Here is an 18229-nt window from a genome sequence, read left to right as displayed (position 1 = left end):
ATTTTTATTTGAATAAAAAGAAAAGACCTCCTAATCTATAAAGTAGCTTTGTTGTTCCCAATCACCTGAGCAAGATAGAGACGGTCAACGTTCGTGCGATAACATAAGTCACGACAAGAAAAAAAACAACTGTAGAATGTTTGGGAAATACTTGTGTTTCATATCAAGGAAAGTCCAAGCAGTTATGATTGCTCTGAGCTTATGTTACGTTTCCGCACATTGTGATCGAGAGGAAACATCAGATGTACAGTGTGGTGACGAATCAGGGGCGGGTCCAGGGAAGGAATGCACGAGGCTATGCCCCCCTCCCCCTCCCACTTTTCCCGGCCCCCAACTGGGACTATAACTGGCCGAACGGGCACAGTGTTAAATCCCATTATCCGCTAGCTCTTAGCTCACCATGACCTTACATTTGGGAGTAGCTGGCGAACGACTTGCGATAGTTTCCTGCAGTTGTCATGCCTTCGTTTGCACCAATTCCACGTAGACTTTGAAGTTGTTAGATCCAGGTCGTGTGGGGCCAAGCTGCTTTACTCTTAGTGTGTTGGACCAAAGTGTGGATGGTTTTCAGGTACTCCGGCGATGTGTTGGCATATCCCGCGCCTAGGGGGTCTGAGACAACGGCGCCCGGCCGGGGGAGTTTGACTCTCCACCGGGATCTCCAACTTTCAGACGCCGTATGAGAAAAACAAAGATACCGCTGTGAAGGCCTCGTCGAATCATGAAGAATGCGCACCAAATTTTAGCCTTGCGTCAAACGTTAGATCACTAAAGGTCGCGTAAGGTCAAAAACAGTTGTTCCTATAGATGCAGTTAAAATCTTTGTTAACACGTGAAGGCGGATATTCAGGTCGCAAAAAAGCGTTAAGACTGCGGGGAGTCCATTCCAACCATTTCTGTTCTTCTACATCGGTCAGGTCAGGTCAGGTCACCCTTCCAGATTGGTCTACCAGTAGCCTACAAGAACGATGCGTTTCCACAACGTGCTCCTGACTAGGTTTATTTTGTCAGGTGCAGCTGTGGGACAAAAGTATTTCAGACACAAACATACTGGTTTAGGCTGACCTCGATGTCATCCGAGCCCAACTCATGCCAAATTCATGAGCCATCCAAACAGAAAAATGAAATGCTCCCCGGGTATATGTGACCAGTACAATGATTTCCTGTGGTCAGAAATAGTGTACTGTACATATACAGTTACTGAAAATTGCATGGCTGCCGTCCACATAACACATAGTCCTCTCGACGCTTGGCAATGTATGTGTAAAAAAAATTACCACTTACCATTTGCGCCCATTTGCGAGAAAGACCATTTACGTTGGTGCGTGAAATTATACGTTATCAGCTTCACAAGCACAATAAAGAGGTGGCTTCATACGTCGTACTCGTTCATGTAGCTCTGCTACGGGTAATGTAAGTAATTGGTGTTAGATGGCCTCATGTTACCGCACACGTCCTCGTGTGACCTATTGTGACCTCACGTGACCTATATATGCGACCTCCCGCAGCCCTAGAAAACTTTCTGCCAGGAGAGATATGTACATACGCGCAGCGCGATTTCTCTCTTTCTCCAGATCATGGAAGATTGTGCCATTTTGAGGCTAAGCATTTCGGAGAGGATTTGGCAAAATGAGTTAAGGTTGGCTGCTAAAGACCATGAAAATCGACCAAGACATTTGATTCCAAGGTTGGTTATGGCTAACAGGTTTCCGGTGGCTACCCGGCTAGTCGACGTGATCATTTAATGGTTAATGGCCAATGCAGAGTTTTTTTAATTGAGTGTGTTAAAGCAGTAAATAATGTGCTACCATTCAAAATGTCTGAAGCAAGAGTGTCGTTTTTTAAAACCGCTTAGGGCCTCGGCCTGAGAGGTTGACGTAACCTACTCCAAAACCTGTTTTTCCCCGGGTATTGGCCACATGAATTTGCCCCCTCGGTGCTAATTTTGACATTGAGGAAATTCACATTAACAAGACTTTTTAATGTTTTGTACACTAAAGCTGCCTTCCTGCGATGGAATGACCTTTCAGTTCAACTCCATGTGAGTTGCCTTTTTGTTGAAAGTCTTAGTAAGAGATCACTAATGCTACCGTTGTCACTGATCGCGCTGTATAACCACCACACGCACAATTGTGCGGCAAATACACGTTCTATGTTCAGATCCAGGCATCCTCATTTAAAAAAAATTGTCATGCATTTGCAGACTTGCTTAAAATGTATAAAGTTAGTATGGCAAAAACACAAGGCACCTCCAGGATAACATTCGCTACAAGATCAGCACGAGACTAGCAGTGATGTGTTTAAATACTTACCACCTAATGCACCAACAGCTGATCTGTGTTTATTTGGCCCAGTATTCCCTCTGCTCATGTCAATTGAGGGGCCGAGAAGAGCATTACGAGGGGGGCTCAAGTCAGCATTGGGGACTCAAGTCAGGTGGCATTCCGGCGATACGCGGTCTCTTAGAAGGATGCATCATGAATTTGTCCCCTCCAGTCGTAAGAGGCCCTCTGGTCCGATCCGGTGACCCCAAATCGACACGCATGCCCTCATTGACGCAAGAATTCACTTATCCCCGCCGTTGATCCAAAAATTTGCACGGAGCCTCCAGTTCGGCCTAACAGGCCCTCGGCTGAAATGGAATGGAGGGGCTCTGTTCAGTGCTGGGATGCTTGTCTGACACAGGGCCCTTCCATTAACTGATTGCCATTGTCATTTGTCAGAGCCCCTGTGAAGGGGCTCTGACAAATACAAATCGTGAGTCAGACCCTGTCACTGCTTGGGAAATGGAACCTCAGCGCTCAGACCGACACGGAGCGGACTGTTCGGTGGTGGCGGTCTCTGGCCCTTAACCCTCAGTTCTGAGGGGATCTTCGAGTCTTCTTCGAACCCCCTGGGGCATTGCCCCTGGCTTCTCCGGGCCCCTTGCAAACACAGGATTAGGCACTGTTAGGCACTTAAGCACTGCGTGCCCCTGGCCAACGCAGGAGGCCCTCAATGACTCGGGGCCCCGACCAATGCAAATCGCGGGCCCCGCTCTTGCAACTGTTAAGGAAATAGTCTATCAGGCTCAAAAGTGACACGGAACGGACTGTTCGGTACTGGTGGTGTCTGACCGATAGGGGCCCTCATTGATTCAGGGGCCCCATCAGCGCAGAAGGCCATCTGACCGGCATTTGAGGGCCTGGCCCTGCGGGCTGGGACCTCTTAATAGATCTCGAGCCACCCCTTCGGGCCCTTGATCGTCTGCCCCGGCGGGCCCAAAGGGCCCCTCACGAGCAAAGAGAGGGAGAAGACCCCTTGTGGTTTCTACCTACGCTACTACCTTGCGCGTAAATTATCGATTCAGTGTCCGGGCACGTTTGCATTTAGGACCCCGACAACAGAGTAGAGGCCTGCGAATAAAGGTTAAAAAATCAAGAGCAGCTGCCTAAAATGCTGTTCAGGGATCGAATTAATTCGGCAATCGGTAGCAGCGTGGGGTACCTGGTCAGCGCAATAAGCCTCAACACATCTCCAATAATACTGCCTCAATCAGCAAATAATTAGTTTGTTTTGCTCATAGGCCCTTCGCTTTTGCCAGCGGCTGCTCATAGTCCCCTGGAACCTGGTTCCCGTCCGGCCGGTTGTGGGTTTCTTCTGAGGTTATGGGCCGAAGGGGCCCATAAATCTATCAACCCTCTTGATTTTCCATTGGCCTTCCTGTGATCTTCATAATTTGTTTACCATAACCAAGCTCCTCCTCGACCTTCCAATGACATGGTGTGGTCGTCATAGGTCACTTGCCCAACTTGACCTTAAGCTCCAGTGGCTGACAGCACGCCGTCTACCTAGGCGACTATGCCCTGTGACAGTCGTGCGGGCTGCGCCGAGCCGAGTCCGTGGCGCAGACCGGTCTGACACACGGTCCGCAACGGCGTCTGCAGAATGAGATCCTGGGTACTCGACTGCAGTCCGGTGTTTTTTTTCCGTGGTGCACGTCGGTCTGCCACGGGCAAAACGCAACTGGACTAGGAACGCACCCCGGTCTGGCGCGGCGAAGACCGGCTCCGGGTGCGGGGCCTCTGCGACTCGCGCGGGGAGGCAGGATACCCCCATGCGGCACCGTTCGGTCGCTGGGATTGTGAAATCAGCTGGACTACGGGTGCCCCCACGCAAGTCGCTCGTGAACCAGCACCAACACGGCATACGAGGTGGGCCTAGTTCGACGGCGGCCCAGCAGGGCCGGGGACGATGGTCATGGCCGAATCTTGATCCTCGTTTGACCTATGGTGAAATACGAACGCATTGCATAATGTGATTGCTGTAACCAACAAATTTAAATGAGCGTCAGAAACTACCTCATACAACGATCTCCAGAGTACTAAAGCAAGTTGGTTTTGGCCTTGGTCAGACTTCCATGGCTGGCCCTAGGTCAATGCAGTTTGTTTATTCAATTAATATGGTGCCTAACAAACTATCTTAGACATGTATGGCTTTGTGTAACACTTCGTTGTTGTATCAGATTGAACATTTCCTTAGAAATGGTCTCCGCTGAATCCATGGTCTGACTTTGACCCGCTGTAGGTCAGTGACCTTTTAAAGTAATTATAAATTTTTGATGCCAAACGATCCGTTATTCAATGGTCTACAGTCAGGCAAAATTTGGCGCGGCTACGCTGTGCCGTTCAGAAAGCATTATTGAAAACCCTGCTTAGCGGACCAAATTAACGCCTGCCAACCCGAGCGCATATAAACCACTAATAATGTCGTTGGATATCTGGCTCCTATTGTGTATCGTTATATAGGCAGTGGTCAGTCTACGGGACTTTACGGAACTTCAAACACATACGTTTCTGACTGTTTTGTTTGATGGTGTTCCCAAGTTTTGCATGCACAAAGCTCTATCAATTTTATGAAATGTAGGCCGTTGTAATGAAAGCTTTTAATGTGTGCTAATCAAGTTACGATGCTCAATTTTTGGGCCCCCAGTTAGGACTTCCTATGTTCGCGATGGCTGATTTTCCATTTGTCAGAACGTACTGGTTAAATAATATCAAGCAAACATTGGCTATATTGACCACAGGCAATGTTTAAAGCCCTGCTCGCTATTTTGCACGAACGTGGTTAAATAAATAAGAGACATTTAAAACCTAAGACCGCTGAACAAAAGAACTCCAAATCGGTGATGGCAATGTTATCAGACATATCTAAAAACTATCAAGTCCTTGAGCTCCCACATCCTAAAACCCGATTCACGACATTATGCTAAGGACGACACGAAACGCAGGCGGATAGGTGAAAGGATACAATGACCTATAACGAACATAAAGCTAAAAGCTTACTTACCAGGAATATCACACTAACATTACGCACATTATGGAAGTTCAGGACGCCACTTGGTACGGGTCATTGCAACCCTTCGGTTCACTCGCCTGCGCTTCGTGCATTACTCGTCGAAAAACCATATACAATGTATATAAATGTGCGCATTTGAATACTTAATTGGCTCAAAATCTCTAATGGCCTTTTCTGTACAAATTTGGGCCATATTCTGCACCCACGGGACTTAATTTCTAAATGTTTATCTATAACCTTCATCCACGGAAACGGCCACTGACCGTTAAGAAGGCCACATCACGATGTGGCAAACTCCGAACGTGACGTCATATTTCTTCTTGTTTTGTAACGGTCGGATCGCGATTTAGATGCTTCCCAAAAGGCAAACGGAGACAGAGATCCGTTTTCGGGCTTGGCCGACTCTCAAAGATCGCATCACGATGCGGTGTGTGTTTTGCCACCTTGCGACGTGGTCGTTTGTAAACGCGTCACTACCTGACGTAGTTGACACATGTGTAGAGGACCATAGCCTGCGGCGCTCTCACTTGACATTGCTGTGACCTGTGCCTTGAATTGCTTTGGGTTGGGCTGTGATTGGGGATGGTTAGGTCGGGGTTGGGGGTGCAAGGTATGAACCATGACGTATAATGATGTAAGATGATTCAGGATGGTGTTCCTAGACAAATATTACCAAGATTGTTTGTTCCCATGCCGCATTTCACCTGTTCTTTGTCCTCGTACCACATTTCGGTTGTTCTAAAGCCATTCTTAAACATAAATTTGAAAGGGAGAAAAACTAACCCAGCCCGGTGTTTGCAATGACATCCAGATGTGTCAGAACTTGAAGCTGGGGTAAAAGTGCGTTGCTGTTAGTATGATCTGGATCATTATTTGTAAAGATGGAACAATGCGCCCACAGATTTAATTCAACTTCCGTCATGCTCTTTGATTTAAGTAAAATGAACAATGAGCTATTTGTGCCAGCCAACATACTTTAAGGTAAGGCGAAAAAAGCGAGGTGAATAAATGGCCCGAGAGTGATAAAGCAGGTGCAATTTTTCACATACGCATCGTTTGAGATTTGCTACAAAATGATCATTTGAGAGTCAGCCACACTGCAAATAGAGCTCTACATCGCCGTGCATCATTTCGTAAATTGCCAGAGCACAATGTGGCTGTTTCAAAACGGTCGTAATCCGAAACATGACATCACAACGTGGTTTGGCAATCAGGGGCTTGACACATCGCAATGTAGCCATTTTAAGCGGCCTACAGTCGTCTTCGGGATGAGAGCGTGATATAAAGAACGAAAAGTAAAGCCCAGGCAAAAAGCTAGAACACAAATCCCATTGCACTATCTTAGCCAGCTATTTTTTCAGATAGCCCTGTTTTTCCATAAAAGAATTACCAAAATTTGTCGAGGAATAGCAAAGTGGAATGATTTGTGTGAGATCGAACTTAAGAAATGTAGTAGCCATGCCAGTCGACCTGCAAGCTGGAATTACGCTTAAATTTGTCCAAGGCTATTTCTTGCTCATCTCCATAGTTGAGTACCAAACCGCCATCTCATCCGGAATCGTTTTAATGCTGATTTGACCCCGGGATATTTTTGTCTTCTTTACCTCAGTCGATCGTCAAAACTGTCTGGAGGTGAGGAGTTTAGGCCTGTTGTGTGGGAATCCTTTGCAAAATATTTACTTTCGCGGGCTGATGCTGTCTTGCCTGAGACAAGGAACAACTTTAAGGGAAAACTGCACATTAAAAATATATTGAAACAAATATTGCATGTCGCGAAATAAGCTCACTTCGAACCATTGGTTTTCCTTCAGGGCGGGCTGATGCTGTCTTGCCTGAGACAAGGAACAACTTTAAGGGAAAACTGCACATTACAAATATATTGAAACAAATATTGCATGTCGCGAAATAAGCTCACTTCAAACCATTGGTTTTCCTTCAGGTGGACAAACGGCTCTGTCGACAAAATTTATATATTTAGCAAGCATGCTGCTCAATACGCACTGATTAATTGCGCCATGGGACGTTCGTAAAACATTTAGCATAAAACTGTCATACATATAACATATATGTCAACATACATATAACATATAAATGTCAAACATATAACATAAAACAACAAACATCGAAACAAAACAAACATCATTTGTAGTTCCTCAATCTCCAAAAAGATGGAAGCACGTGCTGGAAGTGTTCGCTGAGCCAAATAAAATTATGTGGTCGTCTTTGGCCACTTCTCGTGGTGTTCTTGAATACTTATCTGTAAATCTAAAATGTTTTCTTGTATTCACATACACAGGTATAAGCGGTATTCCTTAAGTTGTTGATTACAGGTTTTAGTTCCGTAACAATTAGGGAGAATGTACAACTTCGTGTGTTATGAGCTCAAAACGTCATTCATGCTAGCCTTCCGACCCTCTTATCTTCCTTCCTGCCATATCCTGATTCCTCCCCCCCCCCCCTCCTCCCCGCTTGTCCGGGCAGTCTGCATGCGTCAGCCACGGGTGGGCCGAGAGGCCCCCTGTACGGAGACCCTGACCGGGTGCCCAGCGCACACCCCGCACAGGGGTGTCCCTGAAGGTCCCCTGCGCGGGTTAAGGCTTGGCGGTTGGCACCCCAAGCGCATGTAGTCCTGCCCCACCGTTCTCCACTTTTCCTTCATCCCATGACCCTGGACTTATCGTGTCTAGTCAAAAGGGCTCTGATCCAAACAACCAACTGTGTAAGCTTGCAATCTTCCATAGCCTCCGCAACATCGGCTGGGAACCAATTGGAGGCCGGCTTATCTGGAAATTGTGCTCACAAACGCCAGACAAGAACGAATAGATGATTATCTTTGTGATGTATTTGTTGATATATGATATATTTGATGATATATTTGTATTGGGCTTGAGCGCCGCTAGGCAGTGGAATGGCAGGATTTGAATGACGTTATTATGCCGCGGTGGATGACTGGGTAACCCTGCAATGGTCGGCACCAAAGCATTCTGCACATGTTCGCAGGCGTGTAGCTCAGAAACTAAAGGGTTTTCGGTCTTAGAAGGACATGGTTGTGAGCTCCACTGAATGATCTCCAAGCTGGCTTCTTCAGTTCAAAACCCAAACCCCATGTGTGGTACACCCCCTTCAAAGGAGAAGATACACTCATGTAATCGTGTATTTGACAGTACACAACAGCACATCGGGTGCGTTCCATTTGATCAAATGCACCTGAGCATCCACGAAATGTCAAGAGGGCCTGTTAAAAAGTCCGAATTACGTGAGATACGCAGAGGATGGAACTGGAGACTGGGAAATGGGATTCTTACTCATTTTCTATTCTAAACATTTCGTGTTTTGTAGACGCCAATGCGATGTCGTATGACACTGCGCTCCGGTTTCGTGCTGTTCCGTACGTGTGTTAGTGCGTCGATATTCGTCAAAACATGGGCAGATGCGAGCAGACAATTGTTGCTGTTGTGCACAGAATGCTTTAAAAAATGATGGGACGTGTTTGTAAAAATGCAGAGCAATGAAGAGATACAGTACTGAGCAGCAAGAACGATACATTTATGTGTGGTACCAAAAAGTCCCGTCAGTTATTAAAAGGGGGTAGCAGCTGTTCTTCAAAGTGTCATTTAGATGTAACAGATCACTGATCTCATTTTGTCCTTGACAAGTAATTGTAAGACCATGTTCGACGACCATAAAATCAGTATATTTTAACTGCAAAATTGTCCAGTATATTGATCTGGTATTAGTTCACATGGCTAGTTCTAGAATGTATAATGTTCAGGAATCCTAATGTCACACACATCAACTCATAACTATTGTTAACGCAGCTGCATGGTTGTTTGGATCTGTTTGAAAGCAGTCAGGCAGTCTTAATCAACACAAAGGGTCAGTGATTAGATCGCACCGTAAAGAGATTGCAGATATTTTTATCTAGCCCCGACAGGGTAGGACAAATCCGACATCGGGATAAACCCAAATCCGATAATCCCGACAAATCCGAACCCCAAAATTTACTGCACGGAGGCCATGCTCCGAGCCATGGACGTTTTTTACCTTTGACCTAACCCAAGGTTACCATGTTCTGAAAAGGATAGGATATCGACCATGATACATGGATTGATTCAGGTTTTATGCTAGTCGGTTCGCACAGGCGCGGAGCATTGGGTTGTCTGCAAACCTACTTTTTAGTTTTTTTGTATTTTGGGGGGCCTTTGACCTGACCCAAGGTCACCATGTTCTGGAGAGGGCATGCTATTGACTAAGCGACATCGAGCGACATGGTAAGCGACATGGTGAGGGTTTGGTGTCGATATGTACCATAGGCTCGGAGCATGAGGCTGTCAACAGGTTTGGCCGGCCATTTCGTCTTCCTCCAAAGGAAGTAGTTTCAGCGGCGGCACCAGGCCCTGTAGCAGCTTAGAAGTGGGAGGGTGATCATCGAGGCTGATGCATGGCTGTGGCTTACGCTCGTTTCCCTTTCACGTGCTCTCAAGCCAATAACGCCTCTCCTTGCAGGAGGGTCATAGAGGTGGAGATTACTGTCGCGGCGCCCGCCCCCTCCCTCCTGAGGGCTTCCGAGGATATTTTTCCGGCATGTCATGCCATCGTGCCTAAGTTTTTTGCATCTCTGGGGTAATCATTGCGCGTGTTTTGGACACCGACACGTGTGTAGCCTCTGGCTTTTGAAGTGACCATGTTTAGGAACACTGCACGACGATCTCGGGCCGGCGCCGGCGGCGGACGGCGACCGGCAAACCCGCCGATCGTGGGCAGCGGGATATCAACTGCTTTGTTGATTGAGCCCGTTAATGTACATACAGGTCGGAAACACACCAAACTACATATAAATATGCTCAGAATGAAACAAGCGCCGCGTTTGTGTACCAGCACGAAATAGTCTGCACATGTTCGCGGGCGTGTCGCTCACAAACGAGAGGCGGGGAATGTTGTAAGAGAGGCGGGGCTGTGAACTGGACCGAATGATCTTCAACGGGGCTATTTCGGTTAGAGACCCCAGACAAATGTGGAACACTTCTTTTCATAGAAGCACCGTCACCGCTTAGTTCACGTGGACACATTTAACCGGTGGTAACAGTTTTTGGACTGAACGAGCCAGCTACTCATCGTTGCGCTGGTTGGATGCGGGGGGAGGGGGGAGGGGCATGATCAAGTTCCAGGTCCCGGCACGCTTCCCGGAGCTGATGAGCACGTTTCTCGGAAGCCTAGTTCTAGTGCGTAAACGAGACGCCTTCCTGACTGCATCGTGAGTCTATCAATGGTTTGAACACACAGGCTCGAAAGGCAGCTCTGTGCATCTCGAAGAGGACAGCATCGAGTGAAGCTCATGTGCCAGTACGGGTCGAAGGTCACGAACACCTGGTCACACGCCGTGCACCTTAGCGGTGGCTTGAGCTGTCCATCAAACAGGTCAATGCTGACACTTGGCTTGTTCACTGCTATCGACCCGTTTGGTATTACTGATGCTTTCCCCGCCTACGGAATTTTGTAAATGTATTGTTCTTTGTTGTGCTGCATGTTTGTATCGTATTTCCATTATTCGACATATGCATTGGGGGTGTTTTAAGCGCATTTGGGCGCATTGCGCGCACTGCGGTAGTTTATGCAGCTACATGTAAATTACATCCACCATATCATGCATATATTCACCGCAATTACTAGCATATCATATGAAGCAAAATTATTAGCATATTCGCCGAAGTTATAAGCTTTCTCGGGGTTGTAATCTTTGCGCTATGGCCAACATCTCATACGCAGGCAGAAACCGTCATCTTTGCGGCTGTAGTTGACATTCCACCCACCTGCTCACCTAATAAAACATACATATAAGTAAAACGAGAACAAAACTATGGTAACTTCTTAAAATTTTGAAGCGATAGGCTTATTACCAACTGACCTAAGCAGTTGTGTAAAACCTGAACATCCTAAAGCAAAGAGAAGGCCGAACAAAAGGGCGAAAAAATCATTTTCATTTTAGAAAGGGAAGAAGAAAGAAGAAGGAAGGGGAAAAATAAAAAAAGAACTAAAATGAGCTAAAAAATGAAATAAAAGCCTATACAAAAACAAACTGATACAAAAACAAAAGCCATAGGCTGGACGAAGATTATCGTGGGTAACTGAGATAATGCTGACAATAATAATGATAGAAGAAAACAATGATAGTGACATCGTTACGCCTGGAGCAAGAGAAAGGGGAGCGAGAGGGAAGGAAGGGAATAAAAGAGAAGAAAGAAAAAAAAGAAGAGAAGAAAAGAAAATAATAAAAAAATAGAAGAGAGGAAAAGAAAAGGAAGAGAAGGTATGGAGAAGAGGTGTGTGGTATGAGGGGAGGAAGAAAAGGAAAAAATAATGAGGAGATGCGATGTGGAAAGGCCCCCACGCGAGATATCTCCAGAGCCTTACTAGCCGGTGTACAGCGCGCGCCAACAAAAAGACATGATGCCAGGCCGCTCTCGAACTTCAGGCCAGATGACAAATGACGGGCCTGGGGCCACGACAGACACAAGATAACGGACATGGCTGATATCGAGAGTTGTCTTGCCTTAAAGGAATTAACAACAACGACAATCTTTTATCTTATTTAGTCGCAAAACACTAATTAAATCATCATTGCAAAAACCATCGGCCGGCGGTACTAGAGGAGGAACAGCCCTCTCGGAGCACCCTCCAGATAAGGCAGTCAGGTCAGCACTGCGTCAGTCACTGGCCAGCTCGGAAAACAGCAGGCATGCTACGCAGTCGTTAGCGCGCGCATGCGAATGGGCTGGACTCTGGAATCATACTCGTACCAGACTGTTAAAATGGGGATGTTTACCGTGGGCCGTGTTGTGGCCTGATTGCCCCGCCCAAGAATGGCTGGTCGCGCTGTACAGGTTGTACTTGCAGTGTACCAATACGGCAGAGTGTGGCGACAGGTACAAACCACTGGCGGAGAAGTCCACGGTAGTATTGGTCCTGCTCGCAGTGAGAACCGCTTCAGCTGTACTGCAAAGACGACGGCTCCCATTATCATCAGCCCTAATTCAGGAAGTCTTTAAGGCATCTGGCGTATGGAGCACACCACCTTCCTTTCCCACCAAACGCCTCCGAAAAGGCCAAAGCGGTCCTGTAGTTGCACCTGGCCCGCTTTGGACGGGATCGATAGGCTCATGTGCCAGTACGGGTCGCGCGTCGCTGATGCGTGGTCACACATCGCGCGCCGCAGCGTGGACTTGAGCTGTCCAACAAACAGGTCAACAATTTTTTAGCTTGCGAGAAAAAGTCCGCGAGGGGACCGACGTTTCGCACCGATCTTACCACGATTGCGTGTCGTAAATCCGCTGGCTCAGACAGTACACGTGTCATGTTATGTTTTTTGTCACTCACTCGCCAGTTCATGGTTCAGGTCTGATAAGGTATCTGTTAAGGTTTCGTACCGATGTAGGTTCATGTCTAATGATCTAATCACGATCAAGGATATAAACTTGTTGCATTGTTCGAAGTGCTAATTGCTCAGACAATTGCCAATTAAGAGTCCCACTATACTACGTAATGGTGGGACTGCTAATTAGTTCAGAAGGTAAACGTCAAAATTTCAAGCCGTTTTCACGATGGGTTAATGCACTGAAAGTCTTTTTAAAAACTTTTCGGTGCATTTAGGAAATGCTCTATGAATGCCTAGTATCTAATAAACACTGACAATCAAAAACATATTTTCATGCAACCCTATATACATGCAATAGGCAATCCTCATGTATCAAACTAAGAACAAGGTTTGGATATCAGGATACCCTTCGTAGACATTTCTTCAACCCGTGCCTTTAGTTCACCCTCATTCTAGCAAAATACCAGGCCCGACAGTCAGCGATGCGCATCCGTCGAGGGTGTTGCATGCCGGCTGCACCATTGTAGTTACATCAGTGCTGTGTTGGGCAAGGCGGATTTGAGGATTATCTTGCGCAAGGATTGCATATCTTGGAGCATGTTAAGGTTTGTAAGCCCTGTAAGCTCTGCACGCAATGTAAGAAGGTTTTTCAAGTACTGGAACTCAGCTCTGCTAGAACTACTTATCTATGAACAGGTACGCTACAAGGATATCGGAGTTTGTTTTGCCACGTCTGCGTTCGAGATAACAACGAATGTTTTTAATAAGTGTTGAAAAGTTTCGATTGGGAGGTGTCTGACCTAATCCCTGTCCATAAAAGCATGATCCTGCCTAGAGCCGGTTAACTGCAATTTTATCAAATTACGTGTCTTTACAAACATGTTTTATATCTCTGCGCAACATTTATAGCCGAAAATTTCTGACAAAGGGTGTGTGGTTGGCAATTAAAGACTGAATTGCCTTTAAAAAAGTTTTGCGCCGTAATCCCTCGGACAACGGCTAGTCCAACATTTCGACGCCGCGAAACGGCCGGCACGGGCTGTGCTAGCGATACCATCTTTAATGCAATAGCTTTCCGGAACAAGATGACATTTACACTAGGCACCATAATCTGTTTGCTCATGCTGCAACCTTTATTCCCTTGAAATAGAGCGCATAACCCAACGGGCCTTACCTATAAAATTTGCAGGCGTACGATGCTGTATGTGCAATCCACCAGCGACATTTTTGTATTTGTATTTTACATCACCGTCAGCATCGGGCATCACCTGCAGAGCAGTCCCTGGGTACCACACTGCCGTCACACTGGCAGCGGCGTATGACAGCCTCAAATGCTATGTTACTAATGTCCAGCCCGAAAGACCCTCGGCTTCTCTGAGCTTTCGGGATGTCAAAATTTGTGACAGGCAGAGTAGGAAATGTCTAAGTCTAACCAACCACGACCCTTTTCCCGATAGAAGTTATGCGTGGATCCCAATTAGTAACAAACCCGAAATGCACCAAAAATGAAATAAGGAGGATGCAAGCCCATGCTTTGCTATCAAGAGGACCAAATTAGCCTTAATCGTATTCGTTAGGTGTATGCATATGTTTCTCTGTCGCGCACATAAAGCCACCTATTAGAGCGGCCAAAAACCGGGCTCTGCTCCAAATTTTTTGAAAAGGAATGGCTTCCCAAATTCGATGCAGCTACCTTCCCTAATGAAGCAAAAAACGCAATAATCAATTCTTATCTATGCAAAATTATCAATTCTTATCTATCGCAATAATCAATTCTTGTCTATGCAAAATGAAAAGCCCTACCGTTAGTTGTGGGTGTGACAACCTGAGTGAAGACGCAACACATTTCGTTCTGAATTGTTCCCCTTTTGAAATGCTTCGCTGGGAGCTTTTCGGAAAAGTTATTCAAATCGTGCCACGTTTCTCTCGCTATACTGACAATGCTGCTCCATGGTAGTGATTGAAGTGCTTTGGATGGAGGCAAAGCAATCGATTTGTTATAAGATTTCCTGATCAAAACGAAACTTTTCCAAAACAGAATGCTGGCAGCAGCACTGCAATCTGCGCGGCAGATGGCGGCACCACCTGTAGACGCCCAATATTCTCGTCCGCGTGTCACACGGGACCTGGCACGGGTGGAGGTCAGAAACTGATGTAACCGAATTATATATTCGATTTGATTGCATGTTTTTTTGTGCCTTTATGCTCATCACTGTGGTTTATAATCAGTTGATTTGAGAGAGATCGTTTTTTATTTCAACAATTCATTGTTTTGTACCGGCCTAACCACAGCTACATGTTTTGATTTGTTTAATGATTGGAGAAAACACATGCGTTATGTTCAGTTTTACGTCACTTCCGCAGTATTTCATGATTCGTACTTAATAAATAAGCCGAAAGGATTTGATGCCGATGTGGATCCCCGTCTAATAATTGCATCGTGAAAAAGGTTGCGAACCTGTTGGTGGTCCGGCCAGAGGGCTTCACTTAAACGTTTTACTGTGTACCCATTAGCGTTTGGGTCGCAGTTGTGGTGGCTTGTTTAGCCATGCCATTTGGGGTTCTCCGTAACGGGTGAGTGGGGTACCGGCCACGATCGGAATGGCGTCCCCTGAGATTACGCCGAACCGCCTCTTTACATTGGCTGATAAGCACTGACGGAATGCTGGAATCCTGTTTGCTCTTGTTGATGTATGTAATCACTAATCGGTTGCGGGGCTTAACTTAAAAATGGCACAGGTGAAACCAATACCACTCAGAGTACCCAAGCCAGTACGAACCGGTTTTATAAAATATTCGAACAATCATTTCCCGACGCAGGAACTTTTCGACAACCTGCCGCCGGCCGCCTAGCGCTAGCTGCGGCAACCAGCGCGCACTGCGCCATTTCTAACGAAGATGTGGCCAATGACATAATTTCTGACATTCTGAAAACAGTGCTTTCGTTGTTTTCTTACCGAAAAATTGCCGAAATTTCTCTCAGACCACGTGAAATATCTCATATGTGATCTAAACCTTTTCGTGATGGTTATGCACACGCATAAAACGGAAACTATTTTATTGTTATGCGCCGCGTGTGTTTTCTCGTAACTTCAAGGGATATTTGTCATGCATTCTTGGGTAATGAATATTCTAGGGTTCAGATATGTTGGCATGAAAATTTGTACTTTTGAGTGTACTTTTTCAACTAATGGCATTGCATTCTACGCAGATGGTCGTCAGAATAATATGTAATTCTGAAATGCATGCGTCCCACATGGTATATCAAAAGAACGTAACAGTTGTGTGTTTTCCCACCCAACGCAGCACAACTTACACAGTTATATCTGGAGTGCACTGAATAATGGTCTTGGTATGCTCTTAGAGCGTGCTTTCCACATTTGCATGGTATTTCGAACTGAGATAGCCATTTCCAAGTTCATTCAGTGCAGTCAACAAATCTGTCCTATTTTTAGATTGTAAACTCCCTGGTTTCTGAGCTTGACGCACGCCAACTTGTTCAGACTTTTCGTGCAGACTACTTCAAGGCCACCCAGGCTTGCATGACGCCAAAGAAGCATCAAGCAATTAATTGCATCTCACTGGTCGAGTAGAGTTCAAGTTCAAGGAAACTTATGTCATGTTTTATCGGGTGAATCGTGTCCTGCGTGCGTGAACTGTTTCCTCGTTCTGCTCCGCATCCGCTCATGTCTCAGCCAAACGCAGCAGCTCGATATAGTGCGTGAAAATTCGAGGTCAACAAATACGAAAAAACGCAGCATCACTCAGTAGATCTTGCACCGTCTCGGCCCACTGTCCACACTCGACTCCCCGACCGGGCCCAGCGACCCGGTCCCCACCGCCCTGCTGGTGACCGTGCCCTGGCGGTCGTACATTGGCTTGAAAGAGAATGCTCCACCTTTCAAGATATTGGAGCAAGCATCAGATGTGATGAAGCAAGCTCACTTAAGCTTTTGGTATACTTTTTAAGTAGGAAACACGGCTCTAGACAGAAAAACTCTCTGTTCAGTAAAAATGCTCCCCAATGCGTCATGGTTTGATAACGTCATCATACCCTGCACAAAATTGATTGAGTCATTTAATGGCCGTTCTATGTGGAAATTGTGCTCACGAACGCCAAATATTAATGACCCGACAAATTCTTATTTCTTGGCCTTGATTGCCGCATGGCTTATGGAATGACAGGATTTGAATGACGTTATTATGACGTCATGAATGCCATGGTGTCTTTGAAATGCTCTCCCCGAAACACTTTCCCTAATTTCGCGGGCGTGTAGCGCAGAAGCTAAAGGGACTGGGTCTTACGAAGGGCTGGGCTATGAGCAGCACCGGAAGGTCTTCAAGATGGCTGTTTCAGTTGAAAACTCCATATAAAGGTAGATCACTCCCTTTATCGTGACAGAGCCACCCTGCAGCACGCTGCATCGCCGAGCACATCTGCAGAGCCCGGCCGCGTCTCGTGGAACACAATACGGGCTCCAAACTCTGTACATTCTCGGACACTACACTCTCGCCTACAAAAAAGCAGGAAGGGGACGCACCGCCTTTCCCAGCCCGGCTGCGGTACATATTACGAACAGTGCTCTCGGCCTCCGTGCCGCTCCGTGCACTAGCAAACGAGTCCGCAACCGCCGCCCCGTCCAGCACGCCGTCTGCAGCAGGCGGGTCCGGTATTTCGCTCCGACGAGAAGGCTCTGGTGACGACGCTAGCATCCGATCAACCAGCGACTCGTGGGGGCCTCGAGCGGCAACTGGAGGACGGTCCGATCCTTCGAGATGCCCACTCCCGGCCTCCCGTCAGCTCCCGGTCCAGCCGGGTGTGGCCTAGCCCACCTGTTCAGCCTCCCGTCGTGAACCGGCGTGCCGCAGTCCAACCGATCCGCCGCCGGACCGCTGAGCTCGATGATACTGTGGGTTAAAGAATACTGATTTCTACCTTGTCTGGGACGAGGCATGATCCCATACCTCACTCTGAGGGTCTCGCTGACTCGCCGACTCAGTGGGTCGGCTGGACTGCCCGTTCGGATGAACGTTACCCGAACGCGCCGAATAGCGACCGCCGCGGGTACGCCGTGATCTCGGCAGAGACGAAGGGACTTCCGTTATCCTGTCCCAGCAGGCGTTCTGACGGCGCTGCTGCTTGATGACACACTTCCTGGTGCGACTGTGGTCGATTTCCACCTTCTTTGGTGGACGCAACGCCGCGTGCAGCACCTTTCCGAGCCACCGACCATGCAGCAGCTCTGTTCGGCTACGGCCTGTGGTAGCACGAGGGGTCGAACGGCACGTTATGATGAACTGACCCATGGCTTGCGTCCAACCCTCCTCCCCGCGGAGGCCGTCTGCAGTGCAGCCTTAACCACCCGTTTCATCCGCTCCACAGCTCCGGAGCCCCTGTGATGATTGTTGCTCGTACCCGCCGGATACCGACCCCCCCCCGCAAAGACGCCGTGCGCTCGGAGGAGACGAAGAGACTCTCGTTATCAGGAACCAACTGCAACGGATTGCATTCCCTGCTAG

General features: G+C 47.2%; 1 protein-coding gene across 1 annotated transcript in view; it reads right to left on the bottom strand.

Moving 5' to 3' along the window:
- LOC119112387 (syntaxin-1A) overlaps window positions 1-18229 on the bottom strand; it is a 35612-nt gene that overhangs the window by 14322 nt on the left and 3061 nt on the right. The gene's annotated exons all lie outside the window — the stretch shown is intronic.

This window comes from Pollicipes pollicipes, unplaced genomic scaffold (assembly GCF_011947565.3).
Source record: "Pollicipes pollicipes isolate AB1234 unplaced genomic scaffold, Ppol_2.1 Scaffold_7261;HRSCAF=8764_pilon_pilon_pilon, whole genome shotgun sequence".
Classification (NCBI taxonomy): Eukaryota; Metazoa; Arthropoda; class Thecostraca; order Pollicipedomorpha; family Pollicipedidae; genus Pollicipes; species Pollicipes pollicipes.
This window is presented reverse-complemented; position numbering and strand designations above follow the sequence as displayed.